The sequence below is a fragment of the Phyllostomus discolor genome, chromosome 7 (genome assembly GCF_004126475.2).
Source record: "Phyllostomus discolor isolate MPI-MPIP mPhyDis1 chromosome 7, mPhyDis1.pri.v3, whole genome shotgun sequence".
In the NCBI taxonomy this organism is placed as follows: Eukaryota; Metazoa; Chordata; class Mammalia; order Chiroptera; family Phyllostomidae; genus Phyllostomus; species Phyllostomus discolor.
The window spans coordinates 5556543-5572658 of NC_040909.2; the positions used below are offsets into that span (position 1 = coordinate 5556543).

General features: G+C 43.6%; 1 protein-coding gene across 24 annotated transcripts in view; it reads left to right on the forward strand.

Moving 5' to 3' along the window:
• The window catches only part of MAP4 (microtubule associated protein 4), a 134801-nt gene that overhangs the window by 15633 nt on the left and 103052 nt on the right, over positions 1-16116 (forward strand). The window contains exon 1 of one of the 24 annotated variants that reach the window (XM_036030392.1): positions 15032-15282. The exons of the other annotated variants lie outside the window; for them this stretch is intronic. The gene's annotated coding sequence lies outside the window, so the exon portion shown is untranslated. Of the gene's footprint in view, positions 1-15031; positions 15283-16116 lie in introns of those variants that run through there. 24 annotated transcript variants of the gene reach the window in all.

A 16116-nucleotide genomic window follows, 5' to 3' on the forward strand; every position in this document is an offset into this window, starting at 1 on the left:
TTTTATCTTACAGATGAGGAAACTGTGTCATGGAGAGATACATAATTTACCCAAGTTGGACAAGTTTGGCTAGCTGGACAGAGGAAAAGCCAGGGTGGGCCGTCAGGCAGCCTGACTCTAGAACCTGTAGTCTTGCCCATCGTGCTGGTTGAGGGTTTATTTTTCCAGTCATCAGACTGCCCTGTAAAGCCGCGTGCATCACTCGATGGTCCCCAGTCGTCTGCATCCAGGTTCCACATGCACTCTCTGGTTAGAGGACCCTGAGAGAGTTTTCCAAAGTTGCCGAGATTTTGTGATTTGAGCCCTGGCCAGGTGGCTCAGTTGATCGGAACTTCGTCCAGTGCAACAAAAGTTTGGGTTCAATTCCCAGTCAGGGCACATACCTAGGTTGTGTGTTTGATCCTGGGTCGGGGAATGTACAGGAGGCAGCTGATCAATGTTTCTCTCTCTCATCTATGCTTTTCTCTCTCTTCCTTTCTGTCCCTCTAAAACCAATAAACATATCTTTGGGTGAGGATTAAAAAAAAGATTCTGTGATTTGATATATGGGGAGTCCTTCCTATGCATGGTTCTGATATGCATAAATTTCCTTTTCTGTGATTTAGTTAAATGACACTCTCCCCTAATAACATGTCTGAAAACTGACACAGTATATTAGCCGTGACTGGTCCCTGCACAGTTTGAATTTCCTCTTCTGTTCCATTGATCTTTGTGCCTGCACTAGTACCACATCGTCTTGGCTGCTGTAGCTTGTAGTGTGCTTTGAAATTGGGAAGTGTGACTCCTCCAACTGTGTGTTCTGCTAATTTCAGTCTTAGTGTGCCTGTTCTGGCTGCTCTGAATTTCCATATTTTAGAATTAGCTTGTCAATTTCTGCAGAGAAGCCAGCTGGGATTTTGATGGGATTGCGTTGAATCCGTAGATGAGTTTGGGAAGTATTAGCATCTTAACCATATTAGGTCTTCCCACCCGTGAGTGAACATGGGGTGTCTTCCAGTTTAGATCTTTTCTCTCACCAGTGTTTTGTATTTCCCAGAGTATAAACTTTGCACTTCTTTTGTTAAATTTTATTTCTAAGTATTCTTTTTGATGCTTTCATAACCAGAATTGTTTTCTTAATTTCATTTTTGGATTATTCATTGCAGGTATTTGGTGCTCTTCTTTTCTCTCTCTCTCTCTCCCCTCCATTTGGTGCTCTTTTCATATTGACTTTGTTGAATTTAAAACTTCCAGGAATCAAGGATCTTCTTATAATTACAGGAAAGGCTTGTAATTACAGGAAATGGAGGCCTGTATTGTAGGGTGCTCTTGCAAAAGCTTTATTTCAGCGTTAGCCTTCAAGCATTTGTGGTGAGACTTTGAGCTATTAGTGATGGCTTTTTAGGCCACTTTTACTTAGGTGTTCCAAACTGGTGACTATATATGACACTTTTACGGTCAGTGTGACTGGTTTTCAAAAGTCTTTTCATGCATATCATTTTTTTGTTCTCTTGGTGTGAAGAGCCAGAAGAGCCATAGTTAAGAAGAACAATAAGATTTTTGTGGTTTACCAAGTTGCATTAGAGGAAGTCTATAAAAGGATTGTTGAGCCAGCTTGCAGATTAAAAACCAATCTATTAGTAAGACAGGAACCTCTCTCTCTCTTTTTTTCCAATATATTTTTTAATCCTCACCCGAGGATATGTTTTTTAAATTGATTTTAGAGAGAGAGGAAGGGGGCAGGGAGAGAGAGAGACAGAGAGAGAGAGAGAGAGAAACATCAATGCCAGGAACATTGATTGGTCTCGAACCCGCAACCTAGGCATGTGCTCTGACTGGGAATCAAACCTGCAGCCTTTGCTGTATGGGATGATGCTCTGGCCACCCTAGCCACTGGCCAGGGCAAGGTAGGAACTTCTTGCAGATACTTTGGTTAACCTGTACTTCAGTGTAAGAAGTGTTGAAGATCTGACTTTCATGATGAAATCTTAAATCATGTAGGCATGTTTCTAGTAAGTATCTACATCAGAACTAGTTGGACTGTGTTGAAATGCAGATTCCTGGGCCTCTACCCAGTCAGCAAACCAGATTCTGGGACTAGAACTCTTTAATATATTTTAGCTGTCTTCCTGGAGGATTTCTATACTGAAGTTTTTAATGTTGTACCTCCTTCTCTTAAGAGATGGTTTTTATCAGAATCGAAAATTTAAAATTATAAGTCACAGGCAGGCCCTTAAAAAAAAAAGAAGGAACAGAAAAATATCAATACATTTTACATTGTAAGGATTCATCAAATTTCTGTGTGTGTGTGTGTGTAAAATGAATTTTCTCCCATGGGTTGTGGTCAAAACAGAAAAACTGAAGACCTCAAGTAGAAAAATGTGCAGCATGTTTTACTTTACATTATTTGTTTCTGCCGTGTTCCTGGAACTGGGGCGAGCGCTGGTGGACACCCAGGGGTCACTGGAAACCCTTGCCCTTGAGCTCACGGTTTGTAAAGGGTCACAGGCACGTAAACAGCACTTTGTCCGGGGAGGGTGGACTAGAAGCTCTGCAAGGCGCGGAGGCTTTCATAGAGACGGAGACAGTTGAGGTGGGTCTTGAAAAGGTGGGATAGAAAAATGGCGTTTTAGTTACTGAGCGAGAAAGAATTATTTTAGGATTGAAGAGGAAGACTTAGTATAAGTTACTTCTGATTCAGGGTACTGATGTACTTACCCACTCATATTCGTGTTACAGCGGTGAGGAGATGAAGGAAGGTTCTAGGCTTCTGTAACAGCTTTTCCTCTTCCTGGGACACTCTTTCCTTCTATCAGAACTCTGTGTACTGGAGTTTGTTTCCTGTTGGGAACTGCCCTGCCTGGTTTCAGAAGCTGTAATCCCTCGTGGCTAAGGCTGAGTAAAAAGACCTCAGACCTTAAACCACTGTGGAGACAAAGCTTATCTTCCTGGTAGGGATTCCGCCTCTGCCCCTTTTACTTCACCCTGCTTGGCCCTGGGCGAATGACCAGTTAGTCAATGATGGGTAAGATTCCTCAAAGGAGGGACGACCTAAGACAGGCATGGTTGCAAAGGGGCCCCCAGGGAAGGACTTGGGGGGCTATGAAAAAGGGGGTGATGGGCTGTCGCCCCTCGGCTTTGACATAGCCTGAGTCCTCATTCTGTCTGCAAGAAGTCCCCTAATCTCTTGGCCACCTTACTTCTCCTGCCTGACTTAAGCCAGAAACAATGCTGGAAGTGGGTGTGGCCCTGTGCTGGAAAGGGCGGGTTCCCTGAGATGATGAGGCCTAAGAAAGCATGTGTAAAATCCTATGAAACCTACTTTGCTAATAGCCTCAATTTAAATGATAAAGGTCCAAGCATGAAGTGAGTTTGTTCCCCAAAGTTTTATGGCCCTTTAGCTATCTGACCCTGACTCAGAATAAGCCCTTAGAGTTCTTTGAATGTTATCTATTGTTTAATCATTTCTGCCTGATAGTGATTGATGAGCTTTACATATACACCTTGTAATCCTGTGCAAATGGAACCCAATAAAAGCTTGTCAAGGCGAGGGCCAGGGCACTCTGCTCCTGAGAGTAGCCTAGCCACTCTGAGGCGCTCTCCCCTTGAGAGAGTGGCCACGCCGTCCCTTTTCCTCCACAGGACTCGGTAGTCCGTGTGAATGTATCTCGTCTCGTCCATAACGCCTCGGACACTGCGGGCCGCTGTCCGCATCAGTTTCCTTTACAGATTATATTTTGGATTGTGTTACTGTCCTCGCTGAAATATTGGAACCTATTTGGAGTCCAGGGTAATGTGGGGAAGATCTGGGGAAATCTTTATGCATTTCAGAGGGTTAAACTCTATTTTTGTCTGTAGAAACTTCAGGCTCTAGGCCAGTTTTGTTTTTAAAAATTTTTTATTGATTTTTTTAGGGAGGAAGAGGTAGGGAGGAAGGGAGAGGAGAGAGAGAGAAACATTGACTTGTTCCACTTATCTGTGCATTCATTGGCTGATTCTTACGTGCCCTGACCGGGGATTGAGCCTGTGACCTTGGCGTATTGGGACAACACTCTAACCAGCTGAGCCACCCGGCCAGGGCCATAGGCCAGTGTTCTAACTCTAGTCTTTATCTATCTGTCAGTTGGCTTTGTAACCACCTTTTTGTTTTGTTTTACCTTAGGACAACGTTCACTTTTGTCCTGAGAGCTGCCAGAGAGCTGGCCTGTAAACCAGAAGAGATTGTTAGCTTTATTCCTTGTCTCTGCTGTGGGTCCTTGTGTTTGCAGTTTCCATCGGGCACCCTGAGCCAGTTGATTCTCACGTGCACACACACACACACCCACACACACACACATTTAGGGTGATTCAATCTAAACAGCACTCTCGATCTGTTTTGTATTCCTGAGTGTTTCAGAGCAGAGACGATCACTGACCACCTAAGCAGGAGGAACTGTTGGCCAAGGGGGTGGAGGTGCATACCCTGTGGCCAAGAAGGTGGCTGTGGCTCCGCATTCGACAGTAGGCCAGATGGAGAGAAGGCACATCCATGTGCTTTGTGTACCGATATATAATATATGACGAATAATGACTTTTTTAAGAATTAAAAAAATAGGCGTGGTGCAAAGTTAATAGATGATGGATGCTAATGGATGTCTGTTTTATTTCCTCACTAGACATTGAAAGAGATTACTGCTGGGGGTGAGGTCAGATTACTACTGGGTGTTGGCGATGGGAGCTAACTGGTTACCAGCCTTTAGGATTTGGGTTGTAATCTTTAACTTGAGATAATGACTTTTCAAATGAGACCGACATAGTGATTAGGGGGCTGCTTTTTCCTGTTGCTTTCCTCCGCCCCCCAACCAACCGGTCTTGGTTTATTCTAAATGGGAAGGATGGTGGGTGAGCATGGATTTAAACCAGGGAATGCAGTTTGGGGCTATTTCATCTAAGCTCTAGGAGACCAAAGTATCTTCTTCCCTGCAGAGAACACTTTTTAAGCGACTAGATTGCTTGTGCTTACCAAACCCTTGGAAAATAGTGCAGTAATACTAAGATTTTGCTTTTAAAAAACCCCCTTTTCCCTACATCTTTTTTTGTGCTAACCTTTCCCGATCTGGCGTTATGTCATGGAGCAAGAGAAGTCCTTACAATTGCCCGTATGTATACTAGCCTGTTCCCACCACCTTCCACCTGTCAGTGTTGATGTCTCTTAATCTGCGTCGGGGGCTGGGAGTTGGGCTGTGGGGTCGGGCTGTGGGGTTGCAGGTGGAGGTGTGGGAGAGGGGGTTTATGTTGCCTCTGACTTCTCAGTGTGTGTAGTGATCTTTTACTTCTGCCTCAGCTTGTTCTAAAAAAAGTCACAAGTTATTTAACCTCTGAGTGCCTTGGTGTCCTCATTTTAAATGGGGATAATAACATACCTCCATACTAGAATATGTCAACATAACATACTAATCGAATTAACATGTATAAAGTGCTGGGAATCTGGAATATAAGCACTCAGTCAACGCTGAGATGCTGCTAGAGAGGAATCCCTGTTTTTCCATTCAAATCAGACCCAGTGTAGGTTCAATATTGGGACTAGAATATGAAGTTTAAAGTTCTACAATTAAAAAATTGTTAGAGTGATTTTTTTTTACTGGCATTAAATAATTCTGAAAGTCTTTTTATTCATTTGTAGTGATATACCAAAGAAAGGGCAAAATTCTGTAGAGTAAGTGATTTTTAGAAATGGTCAGTATGTGAACTGACTTTTCTCCCTATGATTTCTTTTTTCCTTTTTGTTGCCGGCACAGTAAAAATAGATCTGGTTTCCTAGGTTATCACAGCTTGTAACAAAAAGCTTTTTGATAAAGTTTGCTGTTGGATCAGTGGGATGAGATCATTCCTTCCTAAGTAGTTTGTAATGTCTCAAGTGTTTGCTGCAACAAAAGCCTGCGGGGTAGGCTTGCCGCACAATGAGTCGGGTCAGGGCAGGGGGGTGAGTTTTCTGTGTGATAGAGCACCACTGATAAGTCGGAGAAGGGGAAAGGCACTTGGCACAACACCTGTGCACGCTGGCTGGCCACGTGCAGGAAGAGATTGGAAGGATAAAGGGGCTCAGGATACACTTGGGGTTGGAGCCTGGGCGCAGGCGAGGTGCGATGGATTCAGTGAACACAGAGCATAGCTCTTCTGTATTTGGATGGTCGCGTCTCTAAGTAAAAGTGTAACAGATGCTTTGAAACTAGAGAGGGGTGGATGCCGTGGAATTGTATGCTTTAAAATGTTTGTTCTGTAGAGTTTACCTCAATGAAAATATTTTTTAGGACAGCTGGGAGGGAAACTGATATATACTTGCTTTCTGTTTGTACCAAATTAAATTGTACACTTAGGAACTTGAACCAAGGCTTCAGCTTCACGCCATGGATATTGGCTACACAAGAATTGATAATTAAATAGGAGACGAAAATCTGTGTTAGGCATGGCATTTAAAAAAAAGATAGCTATTTGGTGCTATTTCTGATAGGGGGATATGGCTGGACTCATCTCCTTGACCCTGAGAAAACCAAAGCATTCTAACCTAGTGTAGGAATTGGTCAGAATTATAATACCCCTTATCTGTCACTGCTTCCTGCTTTGGACTGTAGGACTGAGAGGAAATCCTTGTTCTAGTTGATACTCAAGGATGACCTTGAACAAGTATCTTTGTTAATCCCCTTGGCCTTTTTCTCACTTATAAGATAGGGAGGTTGGATTCAAATGTCCTTTTTAAAGCCTTATGATTCAGTTGGAAATATTAGCTCCATATTGCTAGTTGTTTTGTTTCTCTGAACATGAATAAGGCTTTATTAGAGTTGGAGGCTGTGGTTTGTGAATCAGCAAAGTCGAGTTGGTTTTCCAAAGTACCACTGGTAGGACTTCGGATTGGAGCTTCAGTGGGGAGCCAGTTTTCAGTGCCTAGAAGCTACTCTTCCGCAGGCTTTCCTCCAGACTTACTCAGTCTCGTCAAGGAGTTGTACAGTACTTTGTGTGAGTGCAGTTTGAGGTCTTGGATCAGATTAAAGTCGGGAGTGAATACTGGTTGTTCAAGGCCGGTGCCCTGACAGGGAGTCGAACCGGCCACCCTTTGCTTCGCAGTCCCAGTGCTCAATTCACTGAGCCACACCAGCCATGGCTCACTTTACTAGTTTTAAAATGTGAGAGGAAACTAGATAATGTAAGGTCCCCCTTACTCTTTTATTATTTTGTATTTTTATGCACGTATTTTTTTCTTTTGTTAAATTTATTGGGGTTAATTGGTTAACAAGATACATTTCAAGTGTACAGCTCTGCAAAGACATCATCCGTGTATCGCGCTGTGTGCGCGCCGAAGTTGTCACCTTCCGTCATCATGTATTTGACCCCTTTGCCCTCTTTAACCTCCTCCCACCCCCCTCCCCTCCGAGAACCACCACACTGTTGTCTGTGAGTTTTATTGTTTGCTTCTTGCATCCTGTTTTATATCCCGCATATGTGTGGAATAATTTGATTCTTGTCTTTTTCTGTTTGACTGACTTCACTTAGATATTTTTATGCCTGTGTTTCACTCGAGCTGTGAGGCAGTGACCGTTCGGGACTCAGGAGAGCGGGAGGTTTACCAGTCTGAGCGCTGTGGTCCTAGGGGAGACTCTTGTTTTCTCCACGTGCAGCTTCACGTGGGCCGCGGGGGTTTCTTGCCTGCCCTCCCGAATTCCTGCCATGCCCGCTGCCTCCAGCCGCTGTTTGGCAGATGTACCCATATTAATTAATTGGTGATGCGTTTTATGCTCCTGTTCCTTCAAGTAAATGGCAAATTCATTCTAATGTGATGCAGCTGTATTGATGGCTGTGTTGTTAGGCGGGGTCTGGGGCGGAGTTGTGAGGAGTGGAAATAGTAAAGCTGACAGTGGACAGGATTTTCTTAGTTGTGGAGAATATATTATTTTTGTAGTTTGATTTGTTTCACTGTTTCTAGTTTCAGCTAATCGGGTTGTAGCAGTTGTATGTGTGAGTGATGACTGGTTAAAATGAACCGCCCAAGATCCCAGGGCGACTTACATGCGTTACTCACTTACACGAGTTACTCGAACTGCAAACCTGAAATCTGAAAAGCTGTGTTTTAGAAGTTCTTCTACAGAGAAAAGAAAGCCGGTTACCTTGTCACCTTCTCCTCGACTTCAGACTTTGTGTTTTTTAGTCAAGAAGGTGGTTTTCTGGAAAGATTAAGATTCTTTCTGAAAACTAGTAAAGGCAAGGGAAACAAATTTTTGCCTACTCTGAGAATACAAGTTGATGGTACTCACTTGATGTGTTAGGCCCACGTAAAACCACACAAACTATAGTCAGCACTCAAACTAAATGTGCTGGCACAGTTTTGTAAAGACGTGTTCATTTGCCTCTGGCGCCTAGAATAAAGTGCCTCGATGGAAAGTGGTTTGGTTGGGAACATGCCTGTGCCCTGAGGACCGGTTTAAACTCCTGTTTTGTACGGACTGACCACGTTTTCCGAGAAGCCACTTGACCGGATGTAATGTGAGCATAGATGGTTCGGTCTTTCATGGGAATGGCCGGCTATTTGCGAGGAATTCAATCCCCTGAGTCTGACAAAGCAAACTGAATCCTAAATCTTTAAGTAGGCGTCTAAACTAATGGAACACCAGACAGGTAGGTTTTATGTTTAATAGTAACTGCAGTAATTTTAACCAAAACACTTGAATTTAGTATTGTGATCCCGTGTACCGTACCGACTGACACGGTGTGGTTCCTTTGCAAATAGCACATGGGTAAGTGCTAGGAGGAGAGGCCGTGTGAAGGCCGTGTAACAGGCTCTCCTCTTCAGCTGTGTACAATTTGCTCTTCATCTCTAATGACATCAGTTTGGCAGCTCCTAAATTGGCACACTGCTTTTTCTTAAAAACTGTGGGGGTGTGTATATGTCAAATAAAACTAAAACTTTTAAAAATAGAGTATGTGGCACTTAGTATTAGAACAAGCCATATGAAAATGAGTTTTTATATGTCAAAAACAGTCAAATGTCAGTAATTTCATATGGTTCCACCTAATAAGATTCAATACATTTTCTTGAATAGTCAAATCACAGGCAAACAATAGGCTGAAAAAAGACTTTGTAGATAATTCTTTTTTTACAAATCAAGCGAGGTGACTTGTCTAAGATCTTATATCCAGCTGTGACAGAGGTAAAGAGGAGCCAGACGACCTGCCAACGGTGAATTATTTTAAATGTGATCTGTTGTTAAAAACTTGGGATTTTCTTTCTTCTCGTAGAAATAAAGGCATAGTCAAAAATTATGTATTTGACCATGGGCTTAATGCCCATGGTACTCTCCGTAGAAATGATCACAAATACCCTTTTCACATGATATGCTTACATAATATATAATACTTTAAATGTACTCCTTAGAAATAAGGAGGGTAATAGAGTAACGAATTATATAAAGTTTTATGTAATGCGTTTGTTGTGAGATGCAAAGTTTCTAATAATTTCGGCCGTATTTTACTGGTACAAGTCCAAATGTGAGAACCAGTGGCAGTGACAGTATTTGGGATGGATGTCTGTGAGATTTTCAGAAGCATTTTTGTAGAAATGTAAGGTCCCACATGTTGTATGGGGAACTATCTTGCTGCCTTGTGTGGTCTTTAACAAAAGAACCTGGTTCTTTTCAGTAACTAGTGTAATTTTTAGAGACTCTGTTTGTGGATCAGTTTCTGTACCTGCAAAATGGGGATGTTAGACCTGTAAGATCCTGGTATTAGTTGGGTAATTAATGCTATCTGCTGTGAAGTAATCTAGCATATCAGTAGCTTTGCACAATTAAGGTTTATTTCTTGCTTCCTGTGATGACTGAAGAATTCTGGTTCCTTCCATCTGGTGTCTTGGAGTCCTCCACGGGATCCTTTTTATTTATTTGGTTGAGAGCAAAGAGCACCAGCAGGGAGGAGCTTATTTAACACGTTGTGGTGAAGTGTATTACTTCATCTTGCATTCCACTGACAGGACCCAGTCATACAGTCTCAATTTGTGACTGCAAGAAGGTAGGAAATGTCCTTCGGAACACTCTGGAAGAAGCAACAGGGCGGGGAGCTTGATCACGTCTCCGCCCCTCTCCCATTCCGCTTTCATGGTGCTCGGTTCCGAATTGACCCCCAAAATCTTTCTCTTACTGCAGGGTGTGGTTTGTTCCTTCGATTACTCAGCATTTGCTTCGGAATTGCTCGGAAGAAATTTAGTTGGGAAAATTTGTCGTTTTAGTTTGTAAAACTCTTTGGTGCTTGCTCTTACGAGTTTTTTCCACCCCCAAGATGGCTATATCATATAATTTTCCTTTTTAATTTCATTTGTGGTTTAAACTTCTTTTATCTCATATGCCTTGCTCATTTTTGAAGGATTAAAAATGCACTTATGGCAAAAATCTTCCAGTGCTTGTACCAGAAATACAGTCGGATACTGAACACAGCCGGCCTCAGAGCCGCCGAGCCCTCGTCCACCCATGTGCACTCTGCCAGCCCACTAGCACAAGGGAGAACAGACCAACCTTTTCCTCTCTCTGAAAGGTCAGCACAGGCAGACTTGCAGGCCAATAGAGAAGCACATTCCAGTGAGGAGGCAGAGTTCTCATTGCCTTCTGCCCACTTAAGATTAAACTTCAACAGTCAGCAAAAGCCTTTTAGCTTTGATTTCAAAAGCCGCTGTTTTAGAGCTGGCCCCACCCCCTTTCCTTTCCTCTACAGATACAGTGTGTATCCACCCTTTACACCTGAGGACACAATACAGTTCCTCATGGACCCGCCCGTGTCAGGAAACCTGATGAGTGTTCTAAGTGTCAGTATTAAATGCATTCTTTTCTCAAAATATGCGAGATCAAGATAAGGCCACTGTTCAGGTTGCATTGTGTTTGAATCAATGCCTTCTTGTGTGGTTCCCTTCCAGCAGCCCTCCTCCCCCCAACTTTTACTTGTCTTCTTGTTCCTTATTGTTAGAAAAATATAAGTCATCTGTACCACATATGTAAGGCCATTCTGCTTTTAAAAATTACGCTGTCTGAGGAAAGGTTAATTTTGGACAGTTGTTTCTTGATGTCATGCGTTACCATCAGCCTGGGACTTTTTATTTTTGCTACAGGCTGATTTTACTGTTGTTTGGGTACTGTGGCCTTCCTGGGCTGCTGTGTTCATTTGTCTTTTTTTTTTTTTTTGAATCTGCACTGAAGGTTCATTTTCAGAAAGGGTGTCTGGAAACATAAGTGATTTGGATTTATTGCTTGTTTGAATTTGCCACTTGGTCCTCATTTGATAAACGTCAATAGGTTGGGTATAAAATTCTAGGTTTAAAATGTCAGTTTTAAAAGACATCCCTCTATTGCTGTCTAGCATTTAGTGTTGCAGTTAGAAATCAGAAGACAATCTGTTTCTCATAACTTAGTACTTCTTGGGGAAGTACTTTTTCCTTTTCCTCCTCCTGTTTCTGTCTCTCTGCTCCCTCTGTCATCATCCTGGCATCCCTGCCCCTCCTTTTTGCTGTGATTTTAATTTTTTTAAAAAAGGTTTTATTGGCCCTGGCTGGCTTAGCTCAGTGGATTGAGCGCGTGCTGGGAACCAAAGTGTCCCAGGTTCGATTCCCAGCCAGGGTACATTCCTGGGTTGCAGGCCATAACCCCTAGCAACCGCACATTGATGTTTCTCTCTGTCTCTCTCTATCTCCCTTTCTTCCCTCTCTAAAAATAAAAATAAAATTTAGTTTTATTTATTTATTTTTAGAGAGGGGGAAGGGAAGGAGAAAGAGAAGGAGAGAAATGTTAATGTGTGATTGCCTCTTGCACACCTCCCACTGGGGACCTGGCCTGAAACCCGGGCATGTGCCCTGACTGGGAATTGAACTGCTGACCCTTTGGTTCACAGGCAGGCACTCAATCCACCGAGCCACACCAGCTAGGGCTAAAACTAAACTTTTTATTTTGAGATAATCAAGTGTGAATACTCTTCCCTTTATCTAATTATTCTAGCACTAAGTCATCTTAAAATCATATAACTTATTATTCCTGGACGGAGACATATGAGCTGATACTATAGTTAACATTTTAATAATTGCGAAAGTTTTAATATTTGATGCAGTGAAGTAAGTTAACATTGGTGGTGGCAGCTGATCTCTTGAATAAAAAGCTGTTTGTTTCTGCCCCGTTGCATCATGTTGTTGTGCTTTTCTGAAAGCTGGGAGCTATTTTTATTCCTCCGCCTAATAATGATAAGGCAGCCAGCACGGAGGGCTGGCGCGCAGGGCTGCTCCCGCTTGGCCTTCTTTTCGGGATCGCTCAGGCGGCAGCTGTGCCGGCGAGCAGACGTGAGGCGGGTAGTCTCAGTTCACGATGACTCTTCAGACTCGGATCTGTTTATTCTTTTTCTTTCTCTGGAGAGTGTCTGTAGTGTTGGCACCTCTGACTCATTTCAAACTAGACACGTCTTTTTATTCGCTTTTGTTGTGCCGTTGAAGAACCGTTTAGTTCGCCCCTTTGTTTTGTTGGCTTTGCCCCTTTGGCCCATCTTTTGTGTAAAGTCCTGTGTTTTGCTCTGTATGATGTGCACTTGTTTGCCCAAATTTTTGAGGGAGAAATAAGAGTGTGCAGTATACATGGGTAGTATTAATTCTGTCTCTATATAAATGTTTTTAATTCTTTTATTTATGCTTATGTGGTAAAAGTGTAACTCTAGAAAGCAATAACAATATCCGTATGCAAAATATCCTTTCTAATACAAACAACAGGTATCTAAATATAAATAAATAAAAAATTGAATTAAAAAGTTAAAATGGACAACTGTACTTGAACAACAATAAAAAAAAGTGAAAAAAATATTAAAGACTTTTTTTTCTCCTGGGCCCTGGCTGGTGTGGCTCAGTGGATTGAGTGCTGGCCTGTGAATCAAAGGGTCGCCAGTTCGATTCCCTGTCAGGACACATGCCTGGGTTGCAGGCCAGATCCCTAGTAAGGGGGCACATGAGAGGCAACCACACATTGATGTTTCTTTTCCTCTCTGTCTCCTTCCCTGCCCTTCTCTAAAAATAAATAAATGAAATCTTTTTTTTCCCTGAAGGTTTGGGCCAAAAACATGGGTGCACTTATACACGGCAAAATACGGGTAGTACCCTAAGAGAAGGTATACCTGTCATTTAGTCCTGGTGGTCTTCAACCTTTAAGACCTGGTAGTTTGTAGGAGCTGCTGGTATGCAGGGTGGGGCAAAAATAGGTTTACAGTTGTGAGTACATGAAACACAGAGTTTATTTATTTTTATTTTTATTGTTGACACGATTACAGATATCCCCAATTCTCTCCTTTGCCTCCTGCCCCCCAGCCCCTGCCCCCCTATTTTTGTATTATTATTAATTATGTATTACAGTTACTCATACGAACAACTGTGAAGCTGCATTTGCCACGCCCTGTATACAGCTGACTGCAGCACAGGTCAGACTGCCCCCGCTAGCACGGGAGTACAGGCGATGTGCTGTTTGTTAGTTCTGAATGGCACCGGGAGAACAGATTCTGGGAAGGCAGTCACAGAGAGGGCGACAGGATGTGGACCTGGATTCCGAAATGTTGACAGACAAGGGGGGAGCAAGGAGAATCTGAAGTGTGGAGAGCAGTATCAGCAGATCAGCACGGGGAGGGGAGGAAGAAACTTTCCTCTACTCTCAAGGTGCCTGTGGCTGGTCTAGTGTCAAGGAGACCTGAGACGGACTAACAGGAGGAAAGAACCAAACGTAACGCATATGTGCGGGGACCCTGCGCACACCACACGGGAGCCAGAGACGGGAAGGGAGAACGGGCACCGGAGGCATCCGCGCCAGGGGTGAGGCGGGGCACCTGAGGCAGTGCGGTGGGAGAGCATGGGAGGGGAGCGCGTGTTCAGTGATTACTCGTTTTCTCTGCCGTACAAATAGGTAAAAGGTCATTTCTGATTTTCACTCTTCCTCTGGGCCAAGCTCCTAATTTAAATTCTTCTAGATAGTTAAGGGAATAGCAGAAGTTTCTTCTGAGTCCTCAGGGTTTCGGTTACCTTTACCTCGCAGTGATCTGCATCCTGCAGAGGCACCTTCAGAGGCACCTTCCGAGCCCCTACACAGGGTGCACGGCGGTGCTGCCCGTGACAGGCTTGGAAAGTGGCAGCTGGCCCCATGCGGCCAAAATATAGGGAGACCCTATGTGGGAACCTGCTGATGGCTGTGGTAGGTTATAGGCCCGGACCTTCTAGGATGGCGTGGCTTTGACATCACACTAAGGAGTTTGGATTTTTAAAAGAATATTTTATTTATTTATTTTTTTAGAGAGAGAGAGGGGAGGGGAGGGAGAAGGAGAGGGAGAGAAACATCGATGTAAGTGTGAGAGAGACACATTAATCAGTTGCCTTTCCCACACACCCTGACTGGGGACCGAACCCGCCGCCCAGGCACGTGCCCTGACTGGGAATTGAACTGGTAATCATTCGTTTTGCAAGATATACCCAATGAACTGAGCCACACCAGTCAGGACTAGATTTTTTAAAATAGGCATTGGGGTTCTTTTAAATTTACTGGGATGTTTTCTTGGTGTTAGAACTCGGGTTCCCAACTGCCTTCATCCTTTTAAGAGGAAAAGGTAGGGCAAAATGAATTTTTTTTTTAAGTATTGTGATGTTGTATCAGATAAAGGCAGAACTTGTTAAATTCTAAGATTTTGCCAGTTTTGGCACACCCTGCTTCGGTTTCTGGCTCTCCTCTTGGCCAGACCCTCAGTTCCAGCTCCGTGTGTACGTGATTTGTTTACTCTGGTTCTTTTTTGTTGTCAGAGTGAGGGGGTTGGATCCTAGACTGTTTGAACTGGAGGTTTTAAACAGGCCTTCAGAGGGTTTAGGTGGATAGAAATTTTTGGATAGATGTAAGCAAACTCTGACTTTTTTTTCCTTTGTCTTGGGATGAATAATAAAGTTTTAAAAAATATTTTCTCTTTTTCCAAGTTTGGGGGCATTGGGTATTGAGAATCTTAAAATTCACTCTCTCTTTTTTGTAAAAAATTGAGGTGAAATGGAAGATTCTGTCCTCAGGATGGTTATAGCAGAAATGTAAGTGCTGTGTCATTGTCGTCTCTTGTTCTGGCCCACATACCCAGACTTAGGGACTGTCTGTATCACATGGCTAACAGTGGGAGGTATCCAGTGTGGATTTTTCTTCTTGGAGAAGTAGATTTAAATGCACTTGGACGGAAGTGTAGCAGGCAGGTGCCTTACGCTGCAATGTATTCGGTCAGGACCGAACACAAGCTGCCCGCATAGTTCCTGTAAGTAAGCTCGGCCTTCTGCCTTGTGCTGCAGGTTCTCTGTGTGTGAGTACGTCTGTGCCTGTGTTTGCAGTGTTTTCATGGTTAGAGGACAGGGCTCCCTAAAACAGCAGTGGGAACAGGAACTCTGTTTTGGGGACTGCGTGGGAGTAAAGTGTATCAGCTGGGTGATGGCCTCAGCTGTCCTAGCAGTCGGGCTCTCTTTTGTTGCTAATCAGTCCTATGCGGAGTGGGACAGGTGATGGTTAGGGACAGAGCCGTGTGCAGTCCGGACATTCTGCTAGTTTGTGATAGGACCGCTGTTGTCCTGTTGTCTGTACGGTGTGTAGGGAGGCACCTGGGGTAGAAAATGAGTCTGTTCTCCGGGGCATTTCGAGTTCATTGCTCAGGATGGGCAGTTTGTTGCCAAATTGCCATTTGCTAGCCTGGTTCTGGGGGAGAGCAGAAGTTCAGGTTAGCTGAGCGGAGAGGTGGCTCTGAGCTGTGCGAGGTGGTGGCTGAGTCCCCCAGAGGTCCTTAATAAAGACGTGATTTTCCTTAGAACAAAAGACAGTTTTGATTGAATGTATAAATCAAGCTTTTCTAGATAATTAAGTTAGGAGCAGAACACAGTCTCCAAACAAGGTTAAGCCTGATGTGCCATAGGCCTCTGAAAGAAATTCATTAAAACAAACCTGAGGAGTAAAGTACCCAGTTAGCAGCCGAGAGCCTGCCAGGCAAACTGAAACACTGTCGCGTTCAGTATGGCATCTTCACGATGCAGGCTGTCTGTCCCCTCACCGTGTCAGATTGTAAGTGGTCTTACAGTCACACTGGGGCTGGCCGAGATGCTGG